The sequence below is a fragment of the Equus caballus genome, chromosome X, assembly GCF_041296265.1.
Source record: "Equus caballus isolate H_3958 breed thoroughbred chromosome X, TB-T2T, whole genome shotgun sequence".
Lineage (NCBI taxonomy): Eukaryota > Metazoa > Chordata > Mammalia > Perissodactyla > Equidae > Equus > Equus caballus.
The window spans coordinates 6,041,028-6,052,967 of record NC_091715.1 but is presented as its reverse complement, the minus strand read 5'-3'; the positions used below and the strand labels follow the sequence as shown (position 1 = coordinate 6,052,967).

The following is an 11,940-nucleotide window of genomic DNA, read 5'->3' as shown; positions in this document are numbered from 1 at the left end:
AAGAGATTCAACTGGGGGGTGGCAGTGGTTACTGGCATCTTGTAGGTGGAGGCCCTTGAATACACAGGACAGGCCCTGCAAACAAAGAATGATCTGGCTCCAAATGCCAATAGTGACAGGTTTGAGGAACTCTGATGTAAACATAGCTTGGGATATAAGCTTCTGGTGAAAAGGAAGGCAGAGAAGAGAGAGATAGAGAGAGAGATAAAGGTGAATTATCATGTCAAGAAGAGAGGAACTGAATGGCAGGGCGAGAAGTAGTTTCAAACGTGTGCTGAAGGCAGGCCAGACTGGGTAAATGCAGACAAAGGTGAACGTACACAATGAAAAATAGTCAGTAGCATTATGTCTGGAAACCGCAGGATGATGCTGGAGGGCTTTGAGCAAACAAAAGCTGTGGATATAACATTTCTGCAGGAACCCAGTCTCTATAAGGAAAACAACAACGACAGGGTAAGGAGAGTCTGGAACTGAAACAGAGGAATCTGGTAGTCTGCAGGGACAGTCACCTGTATGTCTTTTGTCTTGGCCGACATTGCTGGAGGATGAGAGCAGGCTCTTTTGCAATTCTAAATTAGCTGTATAAAAGCAAAGGCACAACTAGCAAACCCTTACTTGTGCCACAGTAAAAAAAAAAAAAAAAAAAAAAAGAGACACTCTCTGGCTCTTCGCTGGGTTGCGGTGTTTGCCTTTTTCGCTTTCTCTTCCTCCTCTCATCCTTTCTCGCTCTCCTGCTCTGCAGTGTGACGAGGCCGAATCCTCTCCCTACCCAGCCCTTGCCTCTCTTGTCCCCGCGCTGTTCTATTTCTCCCGTTCAGCCGCCGCCGCTACTGCTGCACAGCTGGTGTCGATGCTGCGCTTTTCCCCCCACGTCGTCCGCGCAGCCCATGGCCCAGGCCGCCTTGGGTATTTCTGCTCAAGGTAACGACATCCCTCTTTAAAAATTCCACGGAAAAAGAGAAGATGCTTTACCCGACTCTTTGGGCCGTTATCTCACGGCAAACTTTCTGACCAAGTATACAACTACCCAGAGGGCCTAGGAGACGTGCTGTCTAGAGAGCAGGTTGACTTCAACGCTGAGCTACCCTGGGAACCTAGCTGATGATAGGGGGGTACCATCTCCTAACTTGTCCATTTTGTTGCATAGTCTAAGGACCCAGACATAAGTCTTAGTGGCCCGTCTCTTGTTTTTCCTGGTTTATGACTTTCGGCTTTGTGGAATACAGCTGAGATGAAGGGATTTATTGACGATGCAAACTACTCTGTTGGCCTGTTGGGTGAAGGAAGAAACCTTGGAAATGTTATTGATAACTATGTTTATGAGCATACCCTGACAGGGAAAAATGCATTTTGTGTGGGAGATCTTGGAAAGATTGTGAAGAAGCGCAGTCAGTGGTAGAATGTAGTGGCTCAGATCCAGCCATTCGACACGGTAAAGGGCGACTCTGCCCCGGCGGTACTTGAGATCTCGGCAGCTCTTGGAACTGCATTTGCTTGTTCCAGTAAAACTGAAATGGCTTTAGTGCAAGAATTGGGTGTATCTCCAGAAAACATCATTTACGTAAGTCCTTCCAAACAAGTCTCTCAGATAAAGTACGCAGCAAAAGTTGGAGTGAATATCATAACGTGACAGTGAAGTTGAATTGAAGAAAATTGCACGTAATCACCCAAATGCCAAGGTCTTACTACGTTTTGCAACAGAAGATAATATTGGAGATGAAGAGGGTAACGTGAAGTTTGGCACTACCCCGAAGAACTGTAGGCATCTCTTGGAATGTGCTAAGGAACTTGGTGTCCAAATTATTGGGGTTAAATTTCATGTTTCAAGTGCTTGCAAAGAATCTCAAGCACATGTACATGCTCTGTCTGATGCTCGATGTATGTTTGACATGGCTGGAGAATTTGGCCTCACAATGAACATGTTAGACATTGGTGGAGGCTTCACAGGAACTGCATTTCAGTTGGAAGAGGTTAATCATGTTATCAGCCCTGTGTTGGATGTCTACTTTCCTGAAGGATCTGGCATTAAGATAATTTCAGAACCTGGAAGCTACTATGTGTCTTCTGCATTTACACTTGCAGTTAATATCATTGCGAAGAAAGTTGTTGAAAATGATAAATTATCCTGTGGAGTAGAAAAAACCAGAAGTGATGAGCCAGCCTTCATGTATTTCATGAACGGTGGTGTTTATGGTTCTTTTGCAAGTAAACTGTTTGAGGACTTAAATACCTTTCCAGAGGTTCCCAAGAAATACAAGCAAGATGAGCCTCTGTTTACAAGCAGCCTTTGGGGTCCATCCTGTGATGAGCTTGATCAAATTATGGAAAACTGTCTTCTTCCTGAGCTGAATGAGGGAGATTGGCTTATCTTTGATAACATGGGAGCAGATTCTTTCCATGACCCATCTGCTTTTAATGATTTTCAGAGGCCAGCTATTTATTACATGATGTCATTTAGTAATTGGTCTGAGATGCAAGATGCTGGGGTTACTTCAGACACAATGATGAAGAACTTCTTCTTTGTGCCTTCTTGCATTCCGCTGAGCCAAGAAGACAGCTTTTCCACTGAAGCTTAAACAGGAATTAACCCTTCTTTAGATCTGAAGTTGCAGGTTAAGCTTGTCTGGTCTACATTCCAATGTGGAAAAAATTCAAACAATCTTATTCTGTTAATTCTCTTGGAAACAAAACTATTAATAATAGCTATTTGGGACCAGACAAAATCAGCTTTTATCTATAATTTACTGGGGGTAATTAGGAGATTTAGATAATGCATCCAGATTTAAACTTACCAGTTTGTCCTATCCCCTTAAGCGTTTAAAATAAAATATGCAGCAAAATGGATGACTTAGTGGAGATAGAAGCCCATTAATTGGGTTCCCCATTAAACCGTTTACATACAAGTACACAGTTTTTATACTAAGAATTCGTGTTAAAAAGTCTTGTAAAGTTAATGTCTTTCACCCAGATATATCAGATGTCAGTGAAAGAGCAGTGTGACTTCCTTAGATATGTTTAGCGTATTTAGAATGTGTAAATTTGTGCTTTGAACTGTAGTTTAATAAATGTAAAATTGCATCATAGTATTTGTTATATTTGACCTAAGGTAGTATGATTGCAATAAAATTTTGTGTAGATTTTACTGTTTTTACAGGCTAAAACTTTCGGAAAGGGGCTAGCTAGCAAAGGTAGTTTTGAAATAGATGTGTATATGGACTGTTTGAAGGTTATTTTCCTTTATAGCTCATTTACGTTCAGTTTGGCTCAGTACATTTTTCAGTTATTTAATTAGTAATTTAAGTAAAATGTTTGGTAAATCATTGTGAAGTTCAGATTCATTATGGAGAGTAGATGTGCAGTAAGCATGATGTTTAACAAGTTTAACACCAAAAATGTTAATCCTGCATAAACCAATTGTAATCATTAGTAGATGTTTCTGTATAGATAGAATGCATAGAGTACCTTAGTAAATTTTTGAATCACAAATCTTTTGGCTGAAATGGAAGATTCTATTAAATACTTGGAATAAAATTAGGGAGAGGGAAATAAAACTGCAGAAAACTCTGTAGCACACTAAAACTTAAAGGAGGGCTGCATCTGTATCCAGAAACCTGATGCTCTTTTGCATGGAATATTATTTAAATTCAGAGTTGTGAGGGGTTGAGGGGAAGCACACCTATTTTCAGTTTCTCAATTGCAGTGATTTCAAACTTTAGGGGTTTGTTTTGTTTTAGCTACTAGTTTTTTGTTGTTTCCCATTTGTTCAGCTTAGTAAATTACTTTTAATACTAAAATTTTCTGGTGATTGAGGGAAGGGAGTTAGCATCACTAACCTCACAGTTGTTGCCAGGAATTTGTGTTGTTCACTGCTAGTATGTTGGTAATCCTAGATCTCAGAATCACAAGTAATAAAATAACAGGGGTCATTTTTTCCTAACTTATTCTATGTTCAGTTGTGGAATTTCTGTCTCCTAAGAGGAAATGTGACTTCACTTTGGTGCCAATGGACAGAAAATTCTACCTGTGCTACATAAGTTTGGAATGCACTTAATAGCTGGTTTTTACATCTTGATTTCAAGGTGGAAAGAAATTGATCATGAATCTCTAATAAATTTCAATCTTAAACAAGTAGGTGCTTAATATTTTTTGATTTGATTAATGCCCATTTGAATTTCATGGGTTCTATTAAAAAAAATTTAGGACCCCCTAAATCTGTTGTCATCTAATTACCCTTGGACTTTTCCAAGGTATAATATGGGATTTTATGCAAAATTCCAAGCTACCGTGCAACTTTTTTTTAACTGTAATAAGGAGGAGGAATCGTTCCCAACCTTCTTTACATGTAGTGCTTTGTGGTCCAGAAATGCGAGACCTTTTATAAGATGGTATGACTTGGAGTCCTTGGCTTGACTATCACAACTTTGAGCTTCATGGCATCTCAGTTTTGCCATAGGAAAGCTATTCCATGTATAACAGCTCAGAGTTGCAAATACCACATGTGAGTGATATGGTAACTTTAAGAAATGTCTGTATTGTATTTGGAGACTGTTTGCAGTAAATCTGAAGTTTGAACTTATGTATTTCAATTTGGTATATGCTAAAAAAGTACTGAATTAAGGTAATGATCTTTTTTTTTTTACAATATTGTAATCTCAATTCAGAATTTAACTGAAAATATAAAACCCAAATGATTTCTGTATAGTAAATTGAACTGTAAAGGTAAAAAAAAAAGGGAACAGAAAACCTTTTCAATGATCAGCCATGCAGTATTTATTTATTTATTTTTGTAAGGAAGATTGGCCCTGAGCTAACATCTGTTGCCAGTCTTCCTCTTTTTGCTTGAGGAAGATTGTCGCTGAGGTAACATCTGTGCCAGTCCTCCTCCGTTTTTTTATGTGAGATGCTGCTGCAGCGTGGCTTGACCAGTGGTCCTAGGTCTGCGCCTGGGATCTGAACCCGCGAACCCCAGGCCGTCGAAGCAGAGCACGTGAACTTCACCACTACACCAACAGTCTGGCCCCAGCCATGCAGTATTTTTAAAGGAAGCTAAGAGAGTAACAGAAGAAAAGCACATACATGAAACTGTTTCTTCCCACTGGCTCAATTTGTGGCTTTGCCTCCATACGTTATTTCTATCACAGCATGGCTCTTCTGAAGGAAGCTCAGACCTCCCTGGTCTGCCTTCACTAACTAAGCCTGAGTGTAGCTGAGACTGTCCTTGAAAGGAAAAGTAGACCAGTGCTAGTGTTATGCACCCAGAAAATGGCATGGTGTAGAAGTCAAATCGTGGAGAATTTTTGGATCATTCACATCACTCTTTGCTTTTGTTGGCAAGGTTAACTAAGAGCAAGCAAAATGCTTTGAAGTATTTTGTGTAGCGAGGAAGAATGAGGAATTCATAGACTTTGAGTTGGAAAGGACTTCAGAGGTTTTCAACCTGGTCTCCCACCCAGTGGAAGAATTTTCCTCTGCGATCACTGTTGGCCATCCAGGCTTGGCCTGGCGTCCTGCCCTCCCAGTGTTCCCACCTTTTGTGGGTCAGCAAGTTGCTGTGTTTGGCAGTTCTGGTCATTGGGAAGATGTTTTTCCCCGTTGTAGCTTCAGTCCCGTTGCTCTGGGTTTTCTCTGAGAAGGAACACTGAGAGCGTCCAAGCCTTGAGAACTCACCATGCAATAGTTACAGAGGGTCCTGGGCGGGACTGAGGAGTCTGTTTGCTGAGGAATAAACATGAAACTGCTTTTTTTCCCCTCTAATAACAGCTATCCTGGGGACCTATGGAACCCATCTTTCCCATTTGATGCTGAAATCTCTTAAGGATCTCTTTTGTGATATCTTATTTAATTTCTATTATTAAAAGACTCTTATTTGGTCATTAAGACTTAGTGCTGTCCATCTTGAATTTAAGTTTCTTACTCAATTAAAAACTCTTCCCTCTCGTCCAACCCTTGTACTGGCTGGACTTGGGGTCTCAATGGCCTGGAGGGCATGGCAGTGGGGACAGGACCCGTGCTCACAGTCCATCTGTTAACTCCCTTGGCATTGGTGTAAAGATGAGATAGGGAGAGGGAAGAGACAAGACACTTCTCTACATGACTGCCTGCGGGTGAATGTTTTCAACCCTCTTCATTACCTTTGACACCACAGACCTGCAAATATTTCAGGACAACTTCCATGCATTCTTTCCTTCCATTACTTTTCATATAACAAGGTCTCATGTAATTCATATTTTAGTTTCTCTAAGATTAAAGAGTTCATCTACCAGTTAAAAAAAAAGAAGAATGTGAAGTATTCATATTTATATCAGCTCCTCCCAAAGTATGTTACACCTTTCAAAAATAGATAAAAATTAACTGCCCAAATGCATTCTTTTTTTTTTTTTGGTGAGGAAGATTGGCCCTGAGCTAATATCTGTTGCATCTTTCTCTTTTGCTTTAGGAAGATTGTCACTGAGCTGACATCCATGCCAGTCTTCCTCCATTTTGTATGTGGGACACTGCTGTGGCATGGCTTGATGAGCAGTGTGTAGGTCTGTGCCTGGGATCTGAACCCGCTGCCAAAGTGGAGTGCATGAACTTAACCACTCCACCACTGGGCTGGCCCCCCAAATGCATTCTTTGATGAAATATTTTTAGAAAATTCTTCCTTCTGTTTTTTCCTTTCCCTTTCCACTGAGAATTTCCATTGCATATTAGCATATTGAAGTCCCTGATAAACTTGCTTGACTTTGATGACCCCAACTTGTCTTAAACTTAATTAACCGTGGAGCCATTTTTATCACAAAATGTGTTACATACACATTGCATAACCTTAGTAGTCCCTCCTTATCTGAGAGGGATACATTCCAAGACCCCAGTGGATGCCTGGAACTGTGGAAAGTACTGAACCCTATATACACGATGTTTTTTCCTAAATGTACATGCCTTTGATAAAGTTTGATTTCTAAATTAGGCACAGTAAGAGATTAACAACGGTAACTGCTAATAAAATAGAACAATTATAACAACATCCTGTAATAAAAGTTGTGTGAATGTTGTCTCTATCTCAATATCTTATTGTACTGTACTTGCTCTTCTTGTGATGATGTGAGATGATACAGTACTTACGTGATGAGAAGAAGTGAGGTGAATGATGGAGGCATTGTGACGTAACATTATTTTTGGACCATGGTTGATCTCAGGTAACTGAAACCATGGAAAGTGAAACTGCAGATAGCAAAACTGAAGATAAGGCAGGACTACTGTATAATAACTGAGTGATTTGTACAAATTACACTGTTACTAATATTGACTGTTTTATGTTATGGTTTAATTTTCTTAGACTTAAATCTTTGATCCGTTTGGAATCCATCCTACTGTATAGCGTGAAGTATAGATGCAATACCTCATGGCTAACTCATGTCTCAACATTGTTTGTCGAAGAGTTCATTTCTCTCTACTAATTTGAAATACCACCTTTATCGTGTATTAAATTCCCTTAGTATGGAGTCTACGTCTGGACTTTCTATTTAGTTCCGTTAATCAGTCTCTTCGTAAGCCAGTACAACTTTGTTTTCATTTCTGTGGCTTCGTAATATGTTTTAATATCTGATAGGGCTTGGACTCCTCTTGTTTTTGTGGATTAAAGTTTTCCTGGCTATTCTGTTTATTTTTCCACGTAACCATCAGAATCAGCTTGTCTAATTCCTCTCCACCACTCTATCCCTTCTCCCCCGCTGAAGTTGGTATTTTTACTGGGATGTTAAATTTGTAAGCAACATAGGGTGGGCTGACATCTTTACAATGTAGGATCTTCCTAGCCAAGAACATGTGTATTTTCATTTGTCTAAGCCTTTTTTATGTCTCACAATGGAGTTTTAAAGTTTCATTCTAATAGGTGTTCACATTTCTTGTGTGTTCCTAGATATTTTACCTTTCATTGCTATTGTATGATCCTTATAGTCAATATTTTTTTTCTAAGCTTTTTTATATATATGAAAGCTATTGATTTCTGACTATTAATTTTGTGATCTGTTATATTAACAGAATTCTCTTTAGTGGTGTTGTTTTTCAGTGCATTTCCACACCTTTTCCAGGTATACGATCACAGCTGCAAATAAGGATGAGTCTGCCTTTCTTCTTTAACTTCATGTACCACATTTTTTTCTCTTATGTAATTGAATTGGCTAATACCTTCAGGAAAATGTTATATAGTAGTGGTGGCAAGGGCAGATGTTTTTTGTCACCAATAATATTTAGACTAAGTTTATTATATTTTATCAAGTTAAGGAGTATCCTTTTATTTCTATTTTATTGAATTCTTTTGATAGAGAACAATGTTTGAATTTTCACATATGCTCTCGAGTGTCTATAGAGATGATCATTTAATTTTTCTTCTTAGATCTGTAATATGAGGAAATATGTGTTTCATATTTGAATTCATGTTTAATTGTCCTGTTATTTCTGGAAGAAAATATGCTTGATCATGTTATGTTATTTATTAATGACCTGTTGGATGCTGGTGCTAAGACTTTATTTGAACTTTTGCTTTAATATTTATAAATAAGATAATTTGTTTTCTTTCTCAGATTTTGGAATAAATATTTTAGTCACTTCATAAAAAGAATTGTGAAGTTTTCCTTCTTTTTCTATGCCCAAGAACAATTCAAATGACTTTGGATTTATCTTTTCTTTTAGGTTTGGCATAATTTGTCTGTGAAACCCTCTGCCTGTTATTTTTTTAGTGAATAGCTTTGATTATCTTCTATATTACTTCCATTTTAATGATCTGATTTTCTATCTTTTCTCTTATCGATTTTGACATTCTATGTTTTCCGAGAAATTACTCATTTTATCCAGGTTTTAAGATTTATGTACATAGAGTTAAGAAATATTATACTCTTATGCTTCTTTAAATTTTCTCTGAATCTATGATTATCCTCATTATTATTTCTTTCTTAGCTTTATATATTCTCCTTTTAAAATGAGATGACTAGTTTGTCTTTTTATTGTTTTTTTCAAAAAAGTTTCAAATTTATTTATTAATTCTCTTGTGTTTGTAATTTGTTCACTTCTCCTATCTTTATTAATTCCTTCTGGTTTCTTTCATTATTCTCTTTCTAAGTGTTTGAACATGATATTTAAATTATTGGTTTCATTCTTAAGAGCAAATATTTAAGAAGAATAAATATTTAAGACTACAGATTTTCTTCTAATATCACTTGAGTGTGTAGACCATAGGGTCATATAAATAGTAGTGGATTTCTTTTTGTTTTTTGTATTTTTTTCTGAGGAAGATTAGCCCTGAGCTAACATCTGTGCCAATCTTCCGCTATTTTATTTATGGGTCACTGCCACAGCATGGCAACGAGTGGTGTAGGTCCATGCCCAGGATCTGAACCCATGAACTCAGGCCACTGAAGTGAAGGGTGCTGAACTTAACCACTAGGCCACAGGAATGGCCCCAATAGTAGTTTATTATTATTATTATTATTTTTTAGTTTGTGGATTTTAACTATTATGAATTAGACATTCAAATATTTTTGTATTAGGATGTTCCTCATTTTCTTATCAGCTTAGAGCTCTTTACGCTAAGCATATAAATTCATTGTCATATGCATAACAATGATATTTCCAGTTTAACTCTTTATCTACAGTGTTATGTACAGATTTAAATTTTTTTTCTTTTTTTTCCATTTATTTGTTTATTGTTGGATGTACATCATAATATATTTCTAATTCTCTGTAGATTACATCATGTTTACCACCTGAAAACTAATTATAGTGCATCCCCTCATGTGTAAGCTTAATCAGCCCTTTTGGCCTCACTCCTCCCCCCTTCCCCTATGGTAACCACCAATCCAATCTCCAATGCTATGTGTTTGTCATTGTTTTTATCTTCTACTTATGAGTGAGATCATATGGTATTTGACTTTCTCCCTCTAACTTATTTCACTCAGCATAATACCCTCAAGGTCCATCCATGTTGTCACAAATGGCCAGATTTCATCATTTCTTATGGCTGAGTAGTCGTCCATTGTGTATAAATACCACATCTTCTTTATCCATTCGTCCCTTGATGGGCACCTAGGTTGCTTCCATGTCTTGGCTATTGTGTATAATGCCACAATGAACATAGGGGTGCAAGTATCTTTATGCCTTTGTGTTTTCCAGCTCTTTGGATAAATATCCAGCAGTGGAATAGCTGGAGCATATGGTAGATCTATCCTTAATTTTCTGAGGATACTCCATACTGCTTTCTGTAGTGGTTGCACCAGTTTGCACTCCCACCAGCAGTGAACAAGGGTTCCCTTCTCTCCACATCCTCTCCAACACTTGTTGTTTCCTGTCTTGTTAATTATAGCCATTCTGAAGGGAGTGAGATGATACCTCATTGTAGTTTTGATATGCATTTCCCTGGTAGCTAATGAAGTTGAGCATCTCTTCATATGCCTGTTGGCCATCTGTATATGTTCTTTGGAGAAATCTCTGTTCAGATCTTTTGCCCATTTTCTAATTGGGTTGTTGGTTTTTTTGTTGTTGAGCTGTATGGGTTCTTTGTATATTTTGGATATTTACCCCTTATCTGATATACGGCTTGCAAATATATTCTCCCAATTGTTAGGTTGTCTTTTCGTTTTGTTGATGGTTTCCTTTGCTGTGCAGAAGCTTTTTAGTTTGATGTAATCCCATTTGTTCATTTTTTCTTTTGTTTCCCTTGCCCGGTCAGGCATGGGACTTGACAATGTGCTACTCAGACCGATGTCAAAGAGCGTACTGCCTATGTTTTCTTCTGGAAGTTTCATGGTTTCGGGTGTTACATTCAAGTCTTTAATCCATTTTGAGTTGATTTTTGTGCATGGTGTAAGGGAATGGTCTACTTTCATTCTTTTGCATGTAGGTGTCCAGTTTTCCCAACACCATTTTTTGAAGTGACTCTCCCTTTTCCATTGTATGCTCTTGGCTCCCTTGTCGAATATTAGCTGTCCATAAATGTGTGGGTTTACTTCTGGGCTCTCGATTCTGTTCCATTGATCTGTGTGTCTGTTTTTGTGCCAGTACCATGCTGTTTTGGTTACTATGGCTTTGTAGTATATTTTGAAATCAGGGAATGTGATACCTCCAGCTTTGTTCTTTTTTCTCAGGAGTCCTTTCGCTATTTGGGGTCTTTTGTTGTTCCATATAAATTTTAGGATTCTTTCTTCTATTTCTGTGAAAAATGTTGTTGGAACTGTGGTAGGGATTCCGTTGAATCTATAGATTGCTTTAGGAAGTATGGTCATTTTAACCATGTTAATTCTTCCAATCCAAGAGCATGGAATATCTTTCCATTTTTTTGTGTCTTCTTCGATTTCTTTCAACAATGTTTTATAGTTTTTGGTGTACAGATCTTTCACCTCTTTGGTTAAGTTTATTCCTGCTTTCTCTGCATCTATTGAGATGATCATGTGATTTTTATTCTTCATTTTGTTAATGTGGTGTATCATGTTGATAGATTTGTGGATGTTGAACCATCCCTGCATCCCTGGAATGAAACCCACTTGATCATGATGTATGATCTTTTTAATGTATTGTTGTATTCGATTTGCTAGTATTTTGTTGAGGATTTTTGCATCGATGTTCATCAGTGATACTGGCCTGTAATTTTCTTTTTTTGTGTTGTCCTTGTTTGGTTTGGGTATCAGGATAATGTTGGCTTCGTAGAATGAGTTAGGAAGCCTCCCCTCCTCTTCAATTTTTTGGAAGAGTTTGAGAAGGATAGGTATTGAGGCTTCTTTGAATGTTTGGTAGAATTCACCAGGGAAGCCATCTGGTCCTGGACTTTTATTTTTGGGGAGGTTTTTTATTGCTGTTTTGATCTCCTTACTGGTGATTGGTCTATTCAAATTCTCTACTTCTTCTTGGTCCAGTTTTGGAAGGTTGTATGTTTCTAAGAATCTATCCATTTTTGCTAGATTATCCAAT

General features: G+C 37.9%; 1 pseudogene; it reads left to right on the top strand.

Annotated features, from left to right (window-relative positions):
• The first annotated feature begins 1,092 nt into the window (after positions 1 to 1,092).
• On the top strand, positions 1,093 to 2,705 carry LOC138921770 (antizyme inhibitor 1 pseudogene; annotated as a pseudogene).
• The last annotated feature ends 9,235 nt before the right edge of the window (positions 2,706 to 11,940 follow it).